The 21,284-nt window shown below is 38.7% G+C and overlaps 1 protein-coding gene across 4 annotated transcripts in view; it reads left to right on the top strand.

The window, feature by feature from the left end:
* The window catches only part of LOC129733821 (glutathione hydrolase 1 proenzyme-like), an 840,124-nt gene that overhangs the window by 624,243 nt on the left and 194,597 nt on the right, over nucleotides 1-21,284 (top strand). The window contains exon 11 of one of the 4 annotated variants that reach the window (XR_008729724.1): nucleotides 6,395-6,507. The exons of the other annotated variants lie outside the window; for them this stretch is intronic. The gene's annotated coding sequence lies outside the window, so the exon portion shown is untranslated. The remainder of the gene's footprint in view (nucleotides 1-6,394; nucleotides 6,508-21,284) is intronic. 4 annotated transcript variants of the gene reach the window in all.

The following is a 21,284-nucleotide window of genomic DNA, read 5'->3' on the forward strand; positions in this document are numbered from 1 at the left end:
CTTCCTTCCAGCAGTGGTTGTCCGATCGTTCGAAGCTGCACCCAAAGCAGCCAGCAGCACCAGTACAGCAGCACCAATACAGCCACCAGCAGTGAGCCGGGTGTGAGATCACTCAGCACAGCGACACGGACTCGACTGTCAACTGATGGGCTTGGATTAAAAAGATCTATTCACGGTGCACAGATCAAAACTGCAGCTGGTATTTTGCACCAATACAGCCAAAGTTGTGAGCCGGGTACAGAACGTATCGACACAACTCACAATCTAGTTGGCCTTTAGCCCTTTTAGGCCTTTAATACACTCTTTTGTTTGGCTATTCGTACACACGGACCGGATTGTAATAGAACGACCACTTTGCACGTCCGTTTCTGTCGAGTGTTCGACGCGGAATGTGTGTGTGTCTATGATATGGTATGATTTGTGTGTGTGTGTGCTTTGTATGGTTTTTTACTCGGCACGATCTGCTAACTGCTGAATCCGGTTCACGACCCTTCATTAGTAGAAATTATAACTAGTTTTATAGCGCTCAATACAGCCAAAAAAGCGCTATAAAACTTTGATAAAAACATTTGTATTACTAGGGTAATGAAACACTTAATGCATTGTTAATAGTGTACGTAGTTCTACGTCATTTATGCGGTCGTGTCTTGGATACAACCTCCTACTTTTTTGAAGATTTTACATTTTGTATAGTTTCATTACTAATAACTTCCATTTCACCAGCTTCTTGCTCAGGTAAAATATCAAAAGGATTGGCACTACAGACACTCGAAGTGTCAGAAAGAGATGCTTCTCTTTTCCTCCCCGCAGCGATGCGTGGTTTCTTTTTTCGTCCAGCCATTTCAGGTGATACGAAAAAAGTTAAAACAAATGTTAAACTCAAAAGTAGGTAGTCTTGAGAAAGACTGATGGGAAATAACTTTCAGGTATTCTTTAAAAGACACACTGACAAAACACAAACTTTGAAGCTATAGGCAGTCAAAATCCAGTCCACAAGCAACCGAAAGCACGTCTGATCTGTAGGACAGTTCAAGACGCACCGACGTTGGCTTTCAATGGTTTCTTCTATAGCATCAGCACCAGTTATCAAATCATCAACATAGAAGTCTTGGAGAATAATGCGTGAAGCTAAAGAATACTGTGAACCTTCATCTTCGCATAGCTGTACTAATGATCGGGTACCATAAGTCACGGTTTGTAGCTCCAGGACTCGTCAACTTTCACTTGGACTGACACGCCAAAATATGCGTTGAACAGATGTTTGTTCCGGGTTTACAAGGATTTGTCTGTACATTTTCGAAATATCAGCGGTGAACGTAAATGGAAAGCGGCGAAAAATGAAGTAATATAGATATCAAATCATTCTGCACAACAGGCCCAACATGCATTACTTCATTTAAAAATTTTTTGGAAGCAGCCTATTTAGCTGATGCATCGAAAACTACTCTAAGTTTTGTGCTAGAGCTGGTACAGCGCAGTACAGCATGGTGAGGTAGATAATATACCAACTTGCCAGGCTGATCAAATTTCTCCTGAATTTCCTTGCAATGGCCGAGAGATTCATATTCATTAATAAATTGAGAGTACAAACGATGTAGTTCAGGATTTTGTTGCAATCGTTTCTCGAGGAAAAAAAAACCTTAGGGCTGGCGATCGATTATTGTCCAACAGGTCAAAGTTATCACGAAACGGTAGGTCTACAATGAAGCGTCCGGAATCATTTCTACGATAAGTTCTACGGAAGATTTACTCTCATGGATGTTCCTCTGCTTGAGGCAAAACGACATCTTCCAACTCTTCCACTTCCTAAAATTGTTTAATCATTTCATTCAGGGATTCAATCGATACCGCATTCACTGATTGAGAATTAACAACCGGATCATAAACGTCGTGTACTTCACCAGAGAAGACCCAGCCTAATTCTGTTTCACGGAGTTCTGGTAAACCGTGATCAATAACATACTTTCCTGGTTTCATTAACGAGAAGAAGTGTGTAATACCGATCAGCAAATCTACATTCGAAGGCTTAGTCAATTGTGACTAGAATTTTCGTTCAATCTTCTCGCGGAAGCACACTTCTCACTAAATTGGTGAACGTTCACTGTCCGGTTTTTCGGATCCGGTTCGAAGGACCAAAATTATGTTGACGCCTTCTTCAACACGTAGAGGCGGGTAGGCGAGCGATGCCTCTAAGAACCGCTATCAGAATCGCTGCCGACTGAAAACCGTCACACAACACAAAGCGAAGAACGAAGCAAGCAAAGGACGCGGTAATCGCATACACGGCGAACACACGAAAGGATAACTGGCTCGGGAGGCAGCGCGAATGCTGTTTAAACACAAGGAAAATGAACCACCACACTAAGGTCCAATGCACACTTCTAGCGGACACAAACAAATACTTTCGGATTAATGATAAAGCACTGGGATCATTCACTTTAACTTTTAATTAAGAACACTTCGTTACAACTTGGAAATAAATACTCGACTGGAAATACACTTTGGAAGGATCCACTATAGATTCAAATTCAAACTTCGCAATGAAAATACACAATACACAATGAACTAGCTTGCGCATATAAGCGGACAAAAATTCAATAAAATGTTTTTGCACTCTAGTTTATGCAATTGTTGCTATGGGTTCTAGAAGCCCCAGTGGAATTTATTCTGGAAGGTCCATTTTCGGGGCATATCACCTAGACAAAACCATAAAAAGCGGCCTGTGGAAGTAATTTTATGAGCTTTGAACCAATAATTATAAAATTCTGTTCGAATATTCATAAAATCCCTCAGTTCCGGAACATATCGTCGGAAAACCGGATTTCCAGGATTGAGAAAATTGTTTCGGGGCACCGCTCTACCACAGCTATAAAGAATCGGTGCAAAATTAACAAAATTTGATAACTTCATTAAGAATAAACACACTGCACATACAGTGCGAAATTTTGCTCCGTAAACTGCGTACTTTTGCCCCGCATATTTTTTATATTTTTGCAAAAAGTGAAATTCTCCCGCACGAAAAAATAAAATAAATAAAACTCTAGTAGCAGACAATAAGTTCATGGAGGGCTTGGAAACAAAATCGAATTTTATGATATATTTTTGCCATAGCACTGTTGCAAAAACAATTAAATACGTACTTTTGCCCCTCACTACTCTATTGTTCTCAAGAAACACGTAGATTCTCCAAGAAACTTAACGCATCCCCTGCAGTTTTTGTGCCGCGAGCTGAAATGTGTCGCGATAAAGATGGCAAAATTTTGACGGATGAACGTGAGGTGATCGACAGGTGAAAGCAGCACTACAATGGACAACTGCATGGTGGAGATACAAAGGACCGAGAGGGTAGGAGGATCGACTTCGTCACCACAGCGGATTAGAGAAACATACCACCCCCACGATAAGTGAAGTTGAGGATGTTATCAAGCAGCTCAAGAACAACAAATCAGTTGAAAAGATGGCATCGCAGTGGCTCTTGATTAGCTAGGCCCGGATCGGTTGGCTTCCTGTGTCATCAGTTGATAGTCAGGATCTGGGATACAGAACAGAACAATTGCCGGAGAAGTGGAAGGAGGGAGCAATATGTTCAATATACTAGAAGGGCGACAAGTTGGAATGTGAGAACTCATCGCAGAAAAATGACATTGTGCAACCTGGAGGCAAATCAGGAAGATCTGAAGTAAAAATGTTGTACAGGACTGGGCCAAAGACAGAACATTGAGGCACACCTGCTCTGATAGGAAATCTATCAGATTTTGAATTCTGATAGACAACCTGCAGAGTTCGATCAGTGAGATAATTTTTTAAAATTTTGATCAGGAAAATTGAAAAATTAAAAGTTTGCAATTTCGCAATCAAACCTTTATGCCAAACACTGTCGAATGCTTTTTCTATATCTAAAAGCGCAGCTCCAGTGGAATAACCTTCAGATTTGTTAGCTCGTATTATATTAGTAGCTCTGAGCAATTGATGAGTAGTGGAATGCCCATGACAAAATCCACATTGCTCATCTCCAAAAATTGAATTTTCGTTGATGTGTGACATCATTCTGTTAAGAATAATTCTCTCAAACAGTTAACTTATTGAAGAAAGCAAACTGTTTGGTCGATAACTTGAAACCTCAGCTGGATTCTTATCCGGCTTTAAAATTGGAGTAATGTGTGCATTTTTCCATAATTTGAGGAAATATGCAATTTTGAAGCAGCTATTGAAAAATTTTACAAAAAAATTCATTGTGCTCTCAGGGAGATGTTTGATTAATATGTAAAAGATTTCATCGTCACCAGGTGTTTTTATATTTTTAAAATTTTCAATAATTGATTCAATGTCATTCAAGTTAGTTTCAATTATTTCTGTAGGTTAAAAATCGGGGAAGATATCAAATCAAATTGACGTGTGACTTAATCGTCAATTGGACTTACGAAATTCAAATTTGAATTATGAACATTCTCAAATTGCTGAGCAAGTCTTTGAGCCTTTTGTTCATTGGACACAAGAAAACGTTCACCATCTTTAAAAACTGGAATAGGCTTATAAGGTTTTTTAAGAATCTTCGACAGCTTCCAAAAGGGTTTTAAATATGGTTTCAATTTTTCAACTTTAGTCTCAAAATTTTGATTTCTCAGAAGAGTAAATCTATGTTTAATCTCTTTCTTTAAATCTTTATAAATAATTTAAAAAACAGGGTCACGAGAACGTTGATATTTACGTCTGCGGATTTGCACGATTTCTGGCGGATTTTGCACGATTTCTGGTGAGTTTTTGTAGATCAAAAAAAAAAATTTGTGCTCGCGTGTGCATTGGAAAGGTAAATATGTTGCGGTAATAAATAAAATCCCAAGTTCAGTTTGAACTTCAATTCTCAAAGTCTATATATGAAGAAAAAATTCTCAAAGTTTCAATAACTTTCGTCTCAAGATGGGGAATAGCACGATGTTTGATTATACGATGAATAACAATTGCAATTCCACCGCCGGAACCCAGGACCCTGTCATATCTATGAACCACGTAATTGGGATCATATCTCAATTTGATGTTAGGTTTTAAAAATGTTTCAGTAATAATTGCAATGTGCACATTATTTACTGTTAAAAAATTAAAAAGCTCTTTCTCATTGGCTTTCAGTGAGCGAGCATTCCAATTTGAAATTTTTATTGTTTTATTCAAAATCATTGCTAAATTTTAAATTAGAAACAATTTTAATTGTAAAATTTGTACCTATTTGAATGGCTTCAAACATTGATTTTGCCTGCAACATGGCGTTCATGAGGTCGAACATTGCCTGTTGCAGAAAAGAAAGTTTACCTGCTGTAATAGGCCCCAGGCAATTAATATTAGAAAAAATATTTTCGGTAGCAATATTAGCTGGGATAATAGTTGTATTTTTTATTTTCAACCGTGTTTGCTTATATTAACGGTTATATTAACGGTCATTTTCGAACTACCAACATTGAGCGGTAGAATGTTCGAACTACCTATAAACTGTGCATATGTTAAACGAGTATGCAAAGAAGTAGAAGAAATGGGCGGTACTGGTACGCTTGGAGAATTTTGTTTTGAAGTTTATTTTGATTGGGAAATTGAATTTTGTTTACCTGGCCTTGCCTTAACATTTGCTAAACGGACTGGGCATTGGTATAAATTTGACATATGGTCGCCGTTACTATTCGCACAGCGAAAATTTTTGCTCTCTTTCACAGGACATGTGTCCTTTTTGTGAGATGTTTCCCCTCCGCCAAACTTTCGATACAATTCCCATTTCACTCGCATTATAGATAGCATGTGCTTTGTAAAAAAATTTCAAATTGTTAACCTCAGTGCGGTCAAAATGAAATAATTAACAAGGAAAACTCCAGCTCGCTTACTGTTTTCGCCTCGTGATTTTTGTTTCATTAGAATTACTTGGGTAGGGGCTATGCCAAGTAATTCTGTTAAAGTAAGTTTGATCTCATCAACGGTTTGATCGTTGGTGAGACCTTTCAATACAACCTTGAACGGTTTGGCGCCTCTAGTGTCATATGTAAAAAACCCAAATTAATCCACCTAGCGGTCAGACTCAGCCTTTCTCATTCAAACTTATTATTTGTAAAAATAAATTTACATGAATGTTTAAATCCATTATAGGTATATTCACTCTTTGGGTTCTAAAATATTGCTGTTGTTATTGAAGTATAAAATAAGAAATTTGACGTAATGTTAGTGCTTAAGAAATAGCGAAATAAGAGAAATGACTCTTAATTTCGAACAATTTAATCACGAGCGATACCAGGAACGTTCAAATAGTACGATACCACATTTTACTAGCCCGTTCATCTGATATCAATATTGTTCAAAACGGTTGTGTAGTTCCTAATATAATGAAGTTTCTTCATTTTCACATTTCGATACATTACAGACAAAGTTACAGTCCAATTACAGCAAAATTTAATAGGGTGTTATGAGGCAGCCAGACCTTTCATTTGACACTAATTTTGTGGAAATCGGTTCAACCATCTCAGAGAAAAGCGAGTGAGTTTATGTAGTCTTCGGAATATGTTTTTCTTTCATAGATGGATTTCACATTTTTAAACATAACAGGCAAAGTAATTATCCGGTTGCAAAAAAAAATCACAGGATCTTGTGGGGCGTCAAGACCTTCCATATGACACTGATTTTATGAAAATCGGTCCAGCCATCTCTGAGAAACATGAAACATGAGTGAGATTAAATAGTCTCCATAACACGTTTCTTTCCATAACTTTTGAACCACAAGTTCAATCTTCATAAAATTCAAAAGTAAAGGGTTTTCTAGGTAGCCCGTTCATTTGAAATTAGTTTTGTTCAAATTGGTTCTGTAGTTTCTGAGACATTGATGTTTCGTTATTTTTACATTTTGATACATAACCTCTAAACTAGAAATCCGAATACAATAAAATTCAATGGGGCAACTATATATACCTTTCATTTGCAATTAATTTTATTGAAATCGGTTCAGCCATCTCTGAGAAAATCGAGTGAGATTGGGAGAGCGTTACACACACACATACAGAAAATGCTCAGCTCGTCTAACTGGGTCGAGTGATATACGACATTCGGCCCTTTGGAGCACTTTTATACCTTTAGTTTTTGCAGTGATTGCTATACCTCTCTAGGAGAAAGGCGAAAAAAAATGACTTTTAATATCGAACAATTTCATCACGAGCGATACCGGGAACGTTCAAATAGTACGATACCACATTTAAATTATTTTGAGCCCATATATATCGTTCAAAGCAGGTATGGTTTTAAGTAGTTTTTGAATTTCTTTTCGTTTCATTACTTTTGAACCACATATCAAGTTGTTATGAAGTTTGTTATTTGTAAGTTTAAGAGATAACTCGTTCGTTTGACACTTGTTATGTTAAATAAGTCGTGTAATTTTTGAGATAATAGACTTTCGTTGTTATTACAATTTAATACATAACGGTTGCTTAAGTTCGATTATAATCGAATGAAATGGGAACGTATAGAGCAGCCGAATTAAGAAACCACTTGTTCAATCATAATTCATCAGTTAACCCTTAACTAGCCCGCTCATCTGATATCAATATTGTTCAAATCGGTTGTGTAGTTTCTGAGATTAATGATGTTTCGTGATTTTCACATTTCGATACATTACAGACGAAGTTACAGTTCGATTACAGTAAAATTCAATAAGGTGTTATGAGGCAGCTAGACCTTTCATTTGACACTAATTTTGTGGAAATCGGTTCAGCCATCTCTGCGAAAAAAGAATGAGTTTAAGTAGTCTTGTGAAATTTCTCTTTTCATAGCTGGATTTCACATTTTTAAATATAACAGGCAAAGTAATAGTCCAATTGCAAAAAAATCAATAGGATCTTATGGGGCAACTAGACCTTCCATTTGACACCGATTTTATGAAAATCGGTCAAGCCATCTCTGAGAAACATGAGTGAGATTAAACAGTCTCCAGAACACGTTTCTCTCCATAACTTCTGAATCACAAGTTCAATCTTCGTAAAATTCAAAAGTTAAGGGTTTTTCAAGTATCCCGTTCATTTGAAATTTATTTTGTTCAAATCGGTTGCGTAGTTTCTGAGATATTGATGTTTCGTGATTTTTACATTTTGATACATAACCTCTAAACTAGAAATCCGATTACAATTAAATTCAATAGGGTCTTGTGGGGCAAATAGACCTTTCATTTGCAATTAGTTTTATTGAAATCGGTCCAGCCATCTCCGAGAAAATCGAGTGAGATCGAGTGACACACACACATACGCACACACACACACAGAAAATGCTCAGCTCGTCGAACTGAGTCGATTGATATACGAGATTTGACCCTCTGGAGCACTTTTATTCCTTTGGTTTTTGCAGTGATTGCTATACCTTTCTAGGAGAAAGGCAAAAAAATTCATATAAATACTGAATAACACGAATCCAATCTTTCAATGTTTGGGCCAGTAAGCGGCATTCGCCCCTTCGGTCAATTTGATAAGTAACTTTGACGTTGGAGAGAAACGTAGAAAGTTCTCTTTTGAAAATGTTAAATTCAGAAGCAATAGTTACTACAATAGGTGGAACTTTCCCTTTTTTATAGAAATTTTACTTTGAATAGTTTTACTTTCGAACATTTCAATTTCGCCGGCTTCTTGCTCAGGCAGAATATCAAATAAATTTTCACTGCATAAGCTGTCAGAAAGAGATGCCTCTCTTTTCCTCCCCGTAGCGATGCGTGGTTTCTTTTTCCGTCTTGCCATTTCAGGTGATACGAAAAAAGTTCAAAAATAATATCAAATTGCAAATCTCGAGAAAGAAAGAAATAGGTAGTCTTGAGAAAGACTGATGTAAGTTAACTTTCAGGTAATCTTTAAAAGACGCTCTGACAAAACACAAACTTTGAAGCTATAGGCAGTCAAAAACCAGTCCACAAGCAACCGAAAACTCGTCTGACCTGTCGGGCAGCGTACATCTCCTTCAATGTTGCTCGTCATCTACGATGACAGCTACTGATGGTTTATCAGACGAGATTGCTGACTGCTGCTTATCATCAGGGTTGTCGCAACGGGGATACTCGTTGTCACATGTAGAGACGCGCAACGCGAGCTAGGTGGTTGAACCAAATGGAGTAAGTTCTTGGAAATGTTGGACGCCCAAGAACCTGGAGACAAGCTTTCATGGACCGATTTCTTCGGCGTAACATTATGACGCAGATAAAATTCTGAGGGATGTTTCGCCAGAAAAATAAGTAAGTAAGTATGCTCTTACTGCGCGAACAAGAAAACCGACTATGAGAAGCATCTAAATAGGTAATCAGAAAAAAGAATTATAAGTATCCCGTTAGACTCTACTAGAAATTCCTTTCTAGTAGAGTCTAACGAAATACTCATAATTCTTTTTTCTGATTTCCTAAATCACGACGAGCAGGTTCCCAGTATAGGAGCTTGTGTCAACTTCAAACGAAGAATACGTGGGTGACTTTAACACTTAGGATTTTGAGTGGGAGAGTCGCTGCACAGATTTTGCAGAATGCATTGGTAAAGCATAACTTTGGGACTAAAAGTACATTCAGCGAAAATGGTGTAATGGAAATCACAATGTGAAACGGCATTCGACGAGTAGAGTTAACACTTCAGCGGGTGGAAGACATCGCATTTCGATGTCGAGGTATCTGACGAGGCAACAAAAAGATAGCTCGATGGGAGGGGGGAGTGGCTTTGCCCGCTGACCACCTTTGCTTTGCTGACCAACTAGTTACCACACTATCGCGGACATGTGACACCATCATGCCTAAAACTCAGCAATCAGGAATGGAAAGCCATCGGTTTACTGCCGGACTAACGCGATAGCGGAGAGTACGAATAAGGTGAGCAAAAGGGCTTGTTTTGATAGGCTATGTGCGAGTGGCAATACGAATCCGTGGGGCAACGCTAACAGGATCGTAATGACCAAGCGGATGCGGAGCGTATCATCATGGGCCTTTTTCCATGCCACGAGCTAGTCAGTCTCACGTCCGACGCTCCAGTATTTCAAACACAGACCAGGGATGGTCGGCCAACTTGCCGGACATTCGACCCGTGAGTGACGACAGTCGTGTCGAGGTTGTGGAGGAAGCAACAGTTATGGATGAGGAACTCATTGTTATCGCCAATTCCTTTATGGTGAGTAAGGCACCGGGGCTGGAACCCTGGGCCACTTTTATGGTCACCAGAATGGCCATGAAAGTGCCCTCCGGGCTATTCCGGGCCTTTTCCCGGACAGGTGAAAGTGACAGAATCTGGTCCTATTGCCGAAGACAGGCCCCTTCGGCATACAGATCCATCTGTCTGCTAGACATTGCCGGCAAAGTACTTGTGAAGAATATCCCCAACAGACTGGTGAAGTACACAGAGGGTGTAAACGGTCTGACAAGTAATTCGGCTTCCGGAAAGATAATTGCACGCCGGATGCTATTCTCTCCGTCACCAAGACGGCGGAGGTGGCAGTCCAGCGCTAGAAAAGAGGCATTCGCTATTGCCAAATATCTTAAAATAACAATAAAGTTGCGGACATGAGCTTTTCGTTGCGATTTTGGTTTGCGGTTTAAAGCCATAGTTTTTGTAAAAAGTTGTTTCTTAAGGTGCCGCCACACGGACGCTAATATCCTTAGTTTCTTAGTCTTAGTTGATTGTAAAAAGCATTTTTTCATCACTGATTAGTAGGCTATGAACTATTCGGGCATGACGGAGTAGTTCAGGGTCTCTATGTTATAGCTTTTGACAGTACAATCCCGCGTTATGATGAAAAAAATGCTTTTTACAATCAACTATGACTTTGAAAGAAAGGTAATTAGCGTCCGTGTGGCGGCACCTTTATACATAGTCCTCTATTTATGTGCAAATGAAAATTAGGGTGATCCTAAAATCAACAAAATAAAAACAAACTAACTTGTTTTTATTTGCATAAATAATTGTAAACATTCTTGAAGATCAACTAATTCTAAGTAACTTTGTGAAAAAACTTTTTTGTAGACTTTAAATTTGGTTTCCAAAAACAGTCTTTTCGCTCTATTTTTTCAATTCAAATTTAAAAACAAAGTTTTCTTCGGTAACTTTAATCAAAAATACGCCAATTTTGACGAAAAAACATTGTCGATATACTGTACAGATGAAGAGTTTTCACTATTTCTATTTTAAAAATAGGCCCTTTTAAAATATTAATGTCTCCTAAACAAACATAAATAATATTTTTTGGTATCATTTGAAAGAACAAATATTGTATAAATATTATGACGAAATACCGAAAGTTGCTTAAAATTAGTTAATCTACAAATGTGCCGATGAATGTATACATTTATTTCTGCAAATAAAAAAGTTAGTTATTTTATTTAGTCGATTTCAGGACCACCCTAGTTTTCATTTGCACATAAAAAATAGTATAAAAATTAGAAACAAGTTCTTAGAAAAAAAATTTACTCTTAAACCACAAAATCGCATAGAAAAACTCATGTCCGCCTACATTGTCTTACTGTACCACTGTGCATTGTTGTTGAATTTCTGTGACCGACATTCTCACACACGAAACTGAATTTACTCAAGTTTAGATTTAGTTGACTCAATTTCATACTTTCACAGAAAAACCTCAAATCATGTGAAAAAAATTACTTGTTGCAGATTTCGTGCGTATATTGTTTGTATGTAAAACTAACGCCATTCCGGAAGTTAAATATTGATAATATAATAAATGTAGCTTATCGAGACACGAAGAAGAAATATTCAAATAATCAGGCCACGATGTGTAAATGGTAAACTAATCCCAAGTTGCTATATAGGTAGTTTCCTGTGTAACTTCACTAGCTCAGATCCATCACGGGAAGCAACTACAAAATGTGCGGCCGTCAAACTCAAGCTCTATAATCAGGCCACGAAGTATACAATTAAATGAATGTTTCAATTACCTCGTGGAAAAGATAAAAGGAGAAACCGCACAATGGTTGTCAATAGTCGTATATGGTTGTTGTGCAACTTTTAGCTTAGATAACACTTGAATGTTCTATCAATTTAACAATTTAAGTATGGACATATATAATGTTGTAATTGGTTTAAAAGCTTTATTATATTATATATAAAAGATATTCAACAAAACAAACATAATTAGTGATAACAATTGTTATGCAAAAACTATTATTTAATGTTTAGTTTTTTTTCCCAGAAGTTGCCATCTTACAATTCAAAATGGTGTCTGAGGTCAACTCTTAGCTCCATGCATCATTCTTGTTAAAGAAACACTCATATTGGGTGGTATTTGGTCACTTTAGGCTATTTTCCAAAAACCGGAAGTCACCACCCTGGATTTTAAAATGGCATTTGGAGACAATTTCTGGCCCCTGAGCGTCATTCTGGTTAAAGAAACACCCATATTTGGTTGTTTTTGGATCATTTTCGGCAGTTTTCAGTCACCAAAAGTCGCCATTCTACAACTCGAAATGTTGTCTGAGGTCGATTTGTGGTTCAGTGCATCATCACGATTTCGGAAATACCCATATTGGGTGGTATTTGGTCATATCTCGCTGTTTTTCAGAAACCGGAAGTTGCCATCTTGGATTTCAAAATGGTATTCAGAGACAATTTCTGGCCTCTGAGCGTCATTCTGGTTAGAGAAACATCCATATTAGGTGGTATTCGGTCATTTTCGTCTCTTTTCCAGTCACCGAAAGTCGCCATCTTACAATTCAAAATGTTGTCTGAGGTCGATTTGTGGCTTCAGTGCATCATAACAATCGCGGAAATACCCATATTTGGTCATTTGCCGTTATTTTCAGAAACCGGAATTCGCCAGCTTGGATTTTAAAATGGCATTTTGAGACAATTTCTGGCCTCTGAGCGTCATTCTGGTTATAAAACACCCATATTATGCGGTATTTGGTCATTTTCGGCAGTTTTCCAGTCACTGGAAGTCGCCATTTTACAATTAAAAATGTTGTCGGAGGTCGACAAACGTACAAACCGTGGAACACCACCCATGGATTGCTTCATACATAGGCGAACCTTATTATTATAAAATATTCGGCCGAGTCTACTTTACAATAATATGTGCATTTTTTTCAGTGTACCCATTAGGGTAATATTATTGTCAAAAGTTACTCTTTTTCGCATGTCGTGTAGAAGGCGCACCTAGCGGTCGAAAAGGTGACCAACGCTTCTGTCATTTTCAATTTGTCTTCATAATTTCACGTAAGTGAACTATATTGGTATTTAAGGTATTTGCTATTGCGCAATTATAACGATCGCGCTCAGGAGCATTAACGCTTCTGTGTCGTTGTTCTAGATTTTGGAAAATTACTTCCAGTATCGAGCACTTGTTTACAACACGGCGGAGGGTCAGAAGTACTTCCCAATCTCCGCAGGTACCGTAAGCTCCCATCCTGAGGCCGGTGTCGTGAAGTGTGTATGACGTAATGTTGAAGCTCAAGTTCCCTGTACGGGTTGTGATAGCCGGTTTGCGGACGATATAGCGCTGGGGTTCTACAGTTGGTTGTAGAGGTCGAGTTGACGGTAGCGCACTGCATACGCAAAGTCGAGACTGCACCATTATCTGAATGCGATCTTTGAAACTCTTAGGAATTATGGGTTAATCCTACGTTTAAAAGCCACGTCAACTATGTCTGTAAGAGGGCCTCAACGGCTATTACAGCACCATCTCAAATGATGTCGAATAGCTCAGCGATATACGGTAGCAAGCGAAAACTTCTTGCCAGCGTGATTGTGTCCAGACTACGGTAGGATAGGTCAGTGTGGCCCAAGGCGCTAGGTACTAGAAGTTATCGTGGTAAACTGAAAAGTACCTACAGCTTCATGAGCCTGAGGGTTGTGAGTACGTATAGTACGGTGTAGTACGACGCAATTTGCATCTTGTCCGGCATGATGCCTAACAGCATCGTCATTAAGAAGTATTCATCATTAGATGGCAGCGGGAATGGTCTAAATCCGCAAAGGGTAGATGGACGCACCGACTTATCCCGGAGATATCCGGATGGGTGAGGAATTGTAATGAAATAGTGAACTTACTCCTGACACGAATTCTGTCAGGCCGTGGCTGCTTCAGGTAGTATCTACATAGGTTCGGGCAAGTGGTGTCCCCAATGTGTCCCGAGTGCGTGGATGTGGAGGAGACCGCTGATCATGTCCGGACAAATTATTTCGGAAGTTGTGCGAAGACCCGAACATCTGTAGTTCGGTTTGTGCGGCAGTTTCTCAGATAGTCCTGGAGCTACAACGTGTGTGGCTGGTCAACCACCAACACGTCAGTGTTAGCTAACTGTCGGTCTCCAGGTGGTTAGCTATGAGGTGCAAATTCTTGGTATCCGAAATGACGACGTACCCACGGTTCGACGACGTTCTGTAGACCCTCCCTCATGGATGATTCCGGCCCAAACCATCATCGACGATTGTTATCTGTTGCCGGATGACAGCACGTAAACCGTTTGCAAATAAATTTTATTGAAGTTTTTTCCACTCATACATATGTATGGGAATATGAATGTTACTATGGGTGGCTCTAACATAGTAAAACGTAATACTCGCCACATTCAGTCAATCTGGGTCGATACATGAGGGTCTCAACTAGCACGAAAAAATAAACTTTGGATTTAAGTCATGTGCAAAAAAAAATTATTGAATTTTTTTCCCCTCATATGTATGTATGGAAATAAGAATGTTACTGTGGGTGGCTGTAACATAGTAAAACGTAATACTCGCCACATTCTGTCAATCTGGGTCGATACATGAGGGTCTCAACTAGCATAGAAAAATAAACTCTGGACTTGAGTCGAGTGCAAAAAATTTTATTTAATTTTTTTTCGCTTATTTATATGTATGGGAATATGAATGTTACTATGGGTGGCTCAAACATAGTAAAACGTAATACTCGCCACATTCAGTCAATCTGGGTCGATACATGAGGGTCTCAACTAGCACGAAAAAATAAACTTTGGACTTAGGTCGTGTGCAAAAAATTTTTATTGAATTTTAGATTCGCTCATATATATGTATGGGAATATGATTGTTACTATGGGTGGCTCTAACATAGTAAAATGTAATACTCGCCACATTCAGTCAATCTGGGTCGATACATGAGGGTTTCAACTAGCACGGAAAAATAAACTTTGGAATTAATTCGTGTGCGAAAATATTTTATTGAGTTTTTTTCCGCTTGGGGCCAATGTAATAATTATTGATCTCTTGCTTGCGAATCAAGAGTCATGGCTTTCCCAAAACTTCATAAAGTAAGAATCAACAAATCTGATACAATGTCTTGTTTTATTCATTTCCCCTAACCCACTTTCTAGAGCTTAAAATTCTACCGCTACTCATCTCCCTTTCAATCACTCACCCTTTTCATTCTGCTTTCCATCTTCGAGCTTGCTGCCACCTATACTCGTCGATGGGCTTTTGCGCTCCACTCCGGTCTCGCGTTCCATTGGTCGGACTTGCTCGCGCGACTCGTCGCTTGCTCTCGGTTGTTAGGTCCTGAGCAGAATTTTGAAGACGCACCGGATGACGACGTGAATTCAATAATAATAAGAACTGCTGCGGGGAGTCGATCTCCAATGGCCGAGCGCAATGAGTAACCGGCCGCCAAATGCTGATTTCCTCTGCGAAGCCACTGTAACGATGCTACGGCAAAAGACAGCTCCCAGTTGCGTGCCCTTTGGCAAGTCTCTCGAAGATATTGGTGTGCCTACGGATCGTCCTCGGTTCAGTGTTGGTTCGTATTCAGCTCTGGAGAAACCATTCACGACGATTGTGGTGGCCAAGACCGACAGCGCAGGATGCCGACAAAACCGGAACCAGGAACAAAAACCCTGCAACCAATCGGTTCTTACGTTAGCAAGTGTACACGTGTTTTCAGCTTTTTGAGGTTACCTCCTCAGAGGGCTTTTTGTTCGCTTCTCGAATGGTTTGACGGGCAAAGTTTATCCTTTGCGTTTTCCGCTGTGTTTGTGCAGTAATTTTCTGGCACACGATGCGCTGCAGCTTTACAACCAACCTCGACGTTCCGGCACCACAATGAGAAAGAACTTCCGTCTGCTCTGCACTTTAATAATACTTTTGACAGCTCCTCTATCTCTGACAGTGGCCGTGCTGCCGATTTTCCAAAACTATTTTGCAAACCCTCTTTACCGACATGTGAATCCGTTACCGACGAGTGCGCATTTGACGAATCCCCAGTGAATCGATATTTCAACTGCGTCGTGCACAAAAAAATTTTATTGAATTTTGTCCGCTCATATATATGAATGGGAATATGAATGTTACTATGGGTGGCTCTAACATAGTAAAACGTAATACTCGCCACATTCAGTCAACCTGGGTCGATACATGAGAGTCTCAACTAGCACGAAAAAATAAACTTTGGACTTAAGTTGTGTGCGCGACGTCGTTAATTATTATTATATTCATAAAAGAAATTACCACCAACATACAGCCACAAAATTTTTTTGGGGGATGCTTTTAGAGGGTAGATTCACAAATTAGTAAGGTTACGTGAATTCACCCACCAAGCCACTTAAATATTTTGTAGTTTGACATGCAGGTGCCGCTGTTGATAGTTCACCTAGTCGCTGCTAGAGGGCCAAATAAAATTTTAGTAGGTGAAATTTTTGGTGGGTAAATTCACGCAAGTTTTAACTCAGAGCGAGAGGTTTTCTCCACTCTCTGTTTACCATTTACTTTACTAAGGCACAGCGGAAGGCTGCGCGAAGTTCTATGCCACCTACTGCATAATCTGTCGCAACATTATTACATAGCATATTGACAAAGCTGTTCGCGGTCCTCTGTCAAGGCAACCGAATGTTTCGCCTGACTAAATCACAGCAGAAGGCTGTGTCTATTTGAGAACAGAAATATACTTTCATCACAAAACTCGTGACGGAACATTGGGTTCTGCGCAGGGTGTGACGTCACACCGTCATAACGCATGAATCCGTATACAAACTATATGACCTTCAAGTGTATGAGGTCCTAAGCGAATGAGTTTATAGAAGGTCGATTGCCTTACTAAATAATAATCACACAGCCTACAAACCAAACCTCCATGTTTATTGCCCGCAGGAATGTCATGTAGAAAACCTGATGTTGTTTTCGACGAGTTTTCTACGTAGAATACCTTTGGAAGAATACCTAACCGAAAACGAGTATTCTACGAAAACCTGCAAGGAGATTTTTGTGGTTAATTACATGAAGAATAAACAAAATTTAAGTTTAAAAATATTATTTATTTTTGCCTTTCTCCTAGAAATGTATAGCAATCACTTGCAAAACCGAAAGTATAAAAGTGCTCCAAAGGGCCGAATGGCATGTATCACTCGACCCAACTCGACGAGCTGAGCATTTTCTGTATGTGTGTGTGTGTGTATGTGTGTGTGTATGTGTGTGTGTATGTGTGTGTGTATGTGTGTGTGTATGTGTGTGTGTATGTGTGTGTGTATGTGTGTGTGTATGTGCAGATTTTTATTCTCACTCACTTTTCTCAGAGATGGCTGGACCAATTTTCATGAAATTAATTGCTAATGAAAGGTCTGGTTGCCCCATAAGACCCTATTAAATTTCATTGTGATCGGATTTCTAGTTTAGAGGTTATGTATCAAAATGTCAAAATCATGAAACATCATTATCTCAAAAACTACACAACCGATTTGAACAAAATTGGTTTCCAATGAACGAGCTGCTTGAAATACCCTTAATTTTTGAATTTTATGAAGATTGAACTTGTGGTTCAAAAGTAACGAAAAGAAACGTGTCTTGAAGACTGTTTAATCTCACTCATGTTTCTCAGAGATGGCTGGACCGATTTTCATAAAATAAGTGTCAAATGGAAGGTCTAGTTGCCCAGTAAGACCTTATCGATTTGTTTTTCAATCGGACTATTACTTTGCCTGTTATGTTTGAAAATGTGAAATCCAGCTATGAAAAGGAAAATATTTCGAAGACTACTTGGACTCACTCACTTTTCTCAGAGATGGCTGACCCGATTTCCACAAAATGGTGTAAAATAAAAAGTCTAGCTGCCTTATAATACCCTATTGAATTTTACTGTAATCGGACTGTAACTTCGTCTGTAATGTACCGAAATATGAAAATCACGAAACTTCATTATCTCAGAAACTACAAAACCGATTTGATTAATATTATTATCAGATGAGCGGGCTAGTTAAGGGTTAACTGATGAATTATGACTGAACACGTGCTTTCAAAATTTGGCTGCCCTATACGTTCCCATTTCACTTGATTATAATCGAACTTAAGCAACCGTTATGTATTAAATTGTTAACAAAACAACGAAAGTCTATTATCTCAAAGATTACATGACTTATTTGAACATAACTAGTGCCATACGAACGAGTCATCTCTCAAACTTACAAATAACAAACTTCATAACAATTTGATACGTGGCTCAAAAGTTATGGAAAGAGAAGAAATTCGAAGACTATTGAAAGCTATACCTGGCTTGATCAATATATGTGGCCTCAACATAATTTTAATGTGGTATCGTACTATTTGAACTTTCCAAATTCATTGATTCCTTGCGATGTGTTTAAAATCTGAAAATGCACGACGAATCGGCCATAGGATATAATCAAAGTCAAAAGACAAATCGTTTAGAATGATTGGTTTTATCGAAATGACAACATCCTCGACTTTTGGCTTCTGTACATCGCCTTAATTCTGATATATTCATATTGGGTGGTATTCGGTCATTTTCAGCAGATTTTCTGGCATCATTCTGACACCAGAAATACCCATATTGGGTGGTATTTAGGTATTTTGGTTGTTTTCCAGAAACTAAAAGTGGTCGTCTCTAAATTCAAAATGGTGTCAAGGGTCAATGTTTGGTTTCTATGCATTATCTCGATTACGATCCATATTGAGTATTATTCGGTCATTTTCGACTGTTTCTTAGAAGTCGCCATTTAGCAATTCAAAATGGTGCCTGAGGTCAATTCTTTGCTTCTTGCATCATTCTGGTTCCAGAGATAGGGTAACCGCTCCTATATCCATCTCAGTACCTATATTCATCTCATCACGCCTCGTTGATCAAATTATCATCAAATTTTACCATATTTTCAACGTAAAATTTACAGCCCTTCCAGAAGAGGGAGGAGTGTCCAACCATTATGAACATATTTGTTACCCCTAGAAACATTCACATGCTAAATTTGGTTCCATTTACTCGGTTAGTTCTCGAGATGTGCAGAAATTTGTGTTTCATTTGTATGGCGCCCCTCCCTTCAAAAGTAGGAGGGGTGTCAAAATATTATGGACATATTTCTTACCACTAAAAACATTTACCTGCCAAATTTGGTTCCATTTGGTTGATTAGTTCTTGAGATGTGCAGAAATTTGTGTTTCGTTTGTTTCGAACCCCTCCCTTCCAGAAAAGGAAGGGGCGTCCAATTATTATGGACATACTTATTACCCCTTAAAACATCCACATGCCAAATTCGTTTTCATTTGCTTGGTTTGTTTTTGAGTTGTGCAGAAATTTATGTTTCATTTGTATGGGCCCTCTCCCTTCCAGAAAAAGGAGGGGTTTATCGGCACCAAAAACCCCTACATACAAATTTTCACGTCGATTGGTTCGGTAGTTTTCGAGCCTATATGGATCAGACAGACAGACCGGACTGCATTTTTATATGTATAGATAACAACATCAATATTTTAGAACATAAAGAGTGAATATACATCTATTGGATTGAAGCGTTCATGTAAATCTATTTTTATAAATAAAAGTTTGAATGAGAAAGGCTGGGTCTGACCGCTAGGTGGATTAATTTATGTTTTTGGAGAGAGAGCAGTTTGAAACCAGGGATGCTAGGTAATTTTTTAAAAGTATTCACGCCCCGCGAAAAAATGTCTTCACATGTCTTCCAGCCCGAGGCGCCAGGTGAAAACTGCCCAATGGCTGCAAAAATTACAGGCAAGTCGAAAACTATCGAGCAAAAAAGTAGCACTACGCGTCCAACGGAGTATCCGGGTACTCACAAATCAAAATTCTTATAAGTTTTACAGTTTTCCTCCTATTTCGATAGCTTTAGCACTAAAAGATTTAGAAGTTCATTTGTTTTCACATAAGCGTTAGTGGTGTCCCGTAAGAATTTTCTTATTCCCGAAAATCAGGTTTTCCGGGTGTATATTCCGAAAAAAAAACAAACTGCGAATGTCCGTATCGTTGGAAAGAGGCAGGGATAAAAACTTTATAATTTCTGCCATACAGTTACGAACCCGCGATTCGACCGCTTAAATATTTATTAAACAAATTATCAAACCAGTAAGAGAAGCAATGCAAGGTCGACTGATGGAGTACAACGATTCTATGACGCTTATTAGAGCCATTCACAAAACTAAGAACAGAAGAAAGTTTTTTAAAGTTCTAATCTGAAGCAACAAATGCATTGAAGGAATTACAGACTGTAAGATTGAGTGATAATCTTTTTGGCATATGAGTTCGACCGTTTTGATTGTTCAGACTTAAATAACAAGATGCAATTGTTCTTACAAACAAAAATTGACTGATAGCGGAAAGTTAAAAATGAACTGGAGACTATTCAATAATGCTTATTTCAGATTTTTCTTTTGGTTTTTTTGTACCTAGTATCAATCAAATATACGAGAAAATTGCGTGGTGGGGCAATGCAAACGCGTGGGTAGTGATGGAAACGAAACGAATATGATGCAATCGTCGTTTATTCATCACATGTGCACTTTACGAAGTGTACAGGCTGCGACTAAACTTTAATCTTCTCAACTTATTATGAAATGATGATATGGTGCATAGGTTTCTGGGAGAAAACAAACACATGACACATACTACATCAGCATTGGGAAGCGATTCGATCGTTGCGTTTGTCTCTCCATAGGCCGGTAGTTACGGGAAGAAAGGATAGCAACAGGAGGATATCATGTCGCCTGAACAGCAGCAGAGGTGTGGTGCGGCGAGGGGGAATGTGTGGGGGAAGGGACTACTTCGGCAGCGGTTGAGTTTAAGCGAGAGTAGGAGAGCATACACTGTCATTTTCTTCCCTTTTCTGACAAAAAATCATATTCATGAGTCAAATGAATAAGGATATAACAAGTTCTGATTGCTCTGTGTAACAGAGACGAATAACTTCATATACCGAGTTGCGCACATTGATAACCACGTGTTGTGGTGTACACTAATGAATAGAAATATATCATAAAGAGGAAAACAAAGAGAGTGCACCAGCACCGATACTTTTGTCGTTTTCGTTTTCGCGTTTACACTTTTTCCGTGCTATACTTTGC

Source organism: Wyeomyia smithii, chromosome 1, assembly GCF_029784165.1.
Source record: "Wyeomyia smithii strain HCP4-BCI-WySm-NY-G18 chromosome 1, ASM2978416v1, whole genome shotgun sequence".
NCBI lineage: Eukaryota > Metazoa > Arthropoda > Insecta > Diptera > Culicidae > Wyeomyia > Wyeomyia smithii.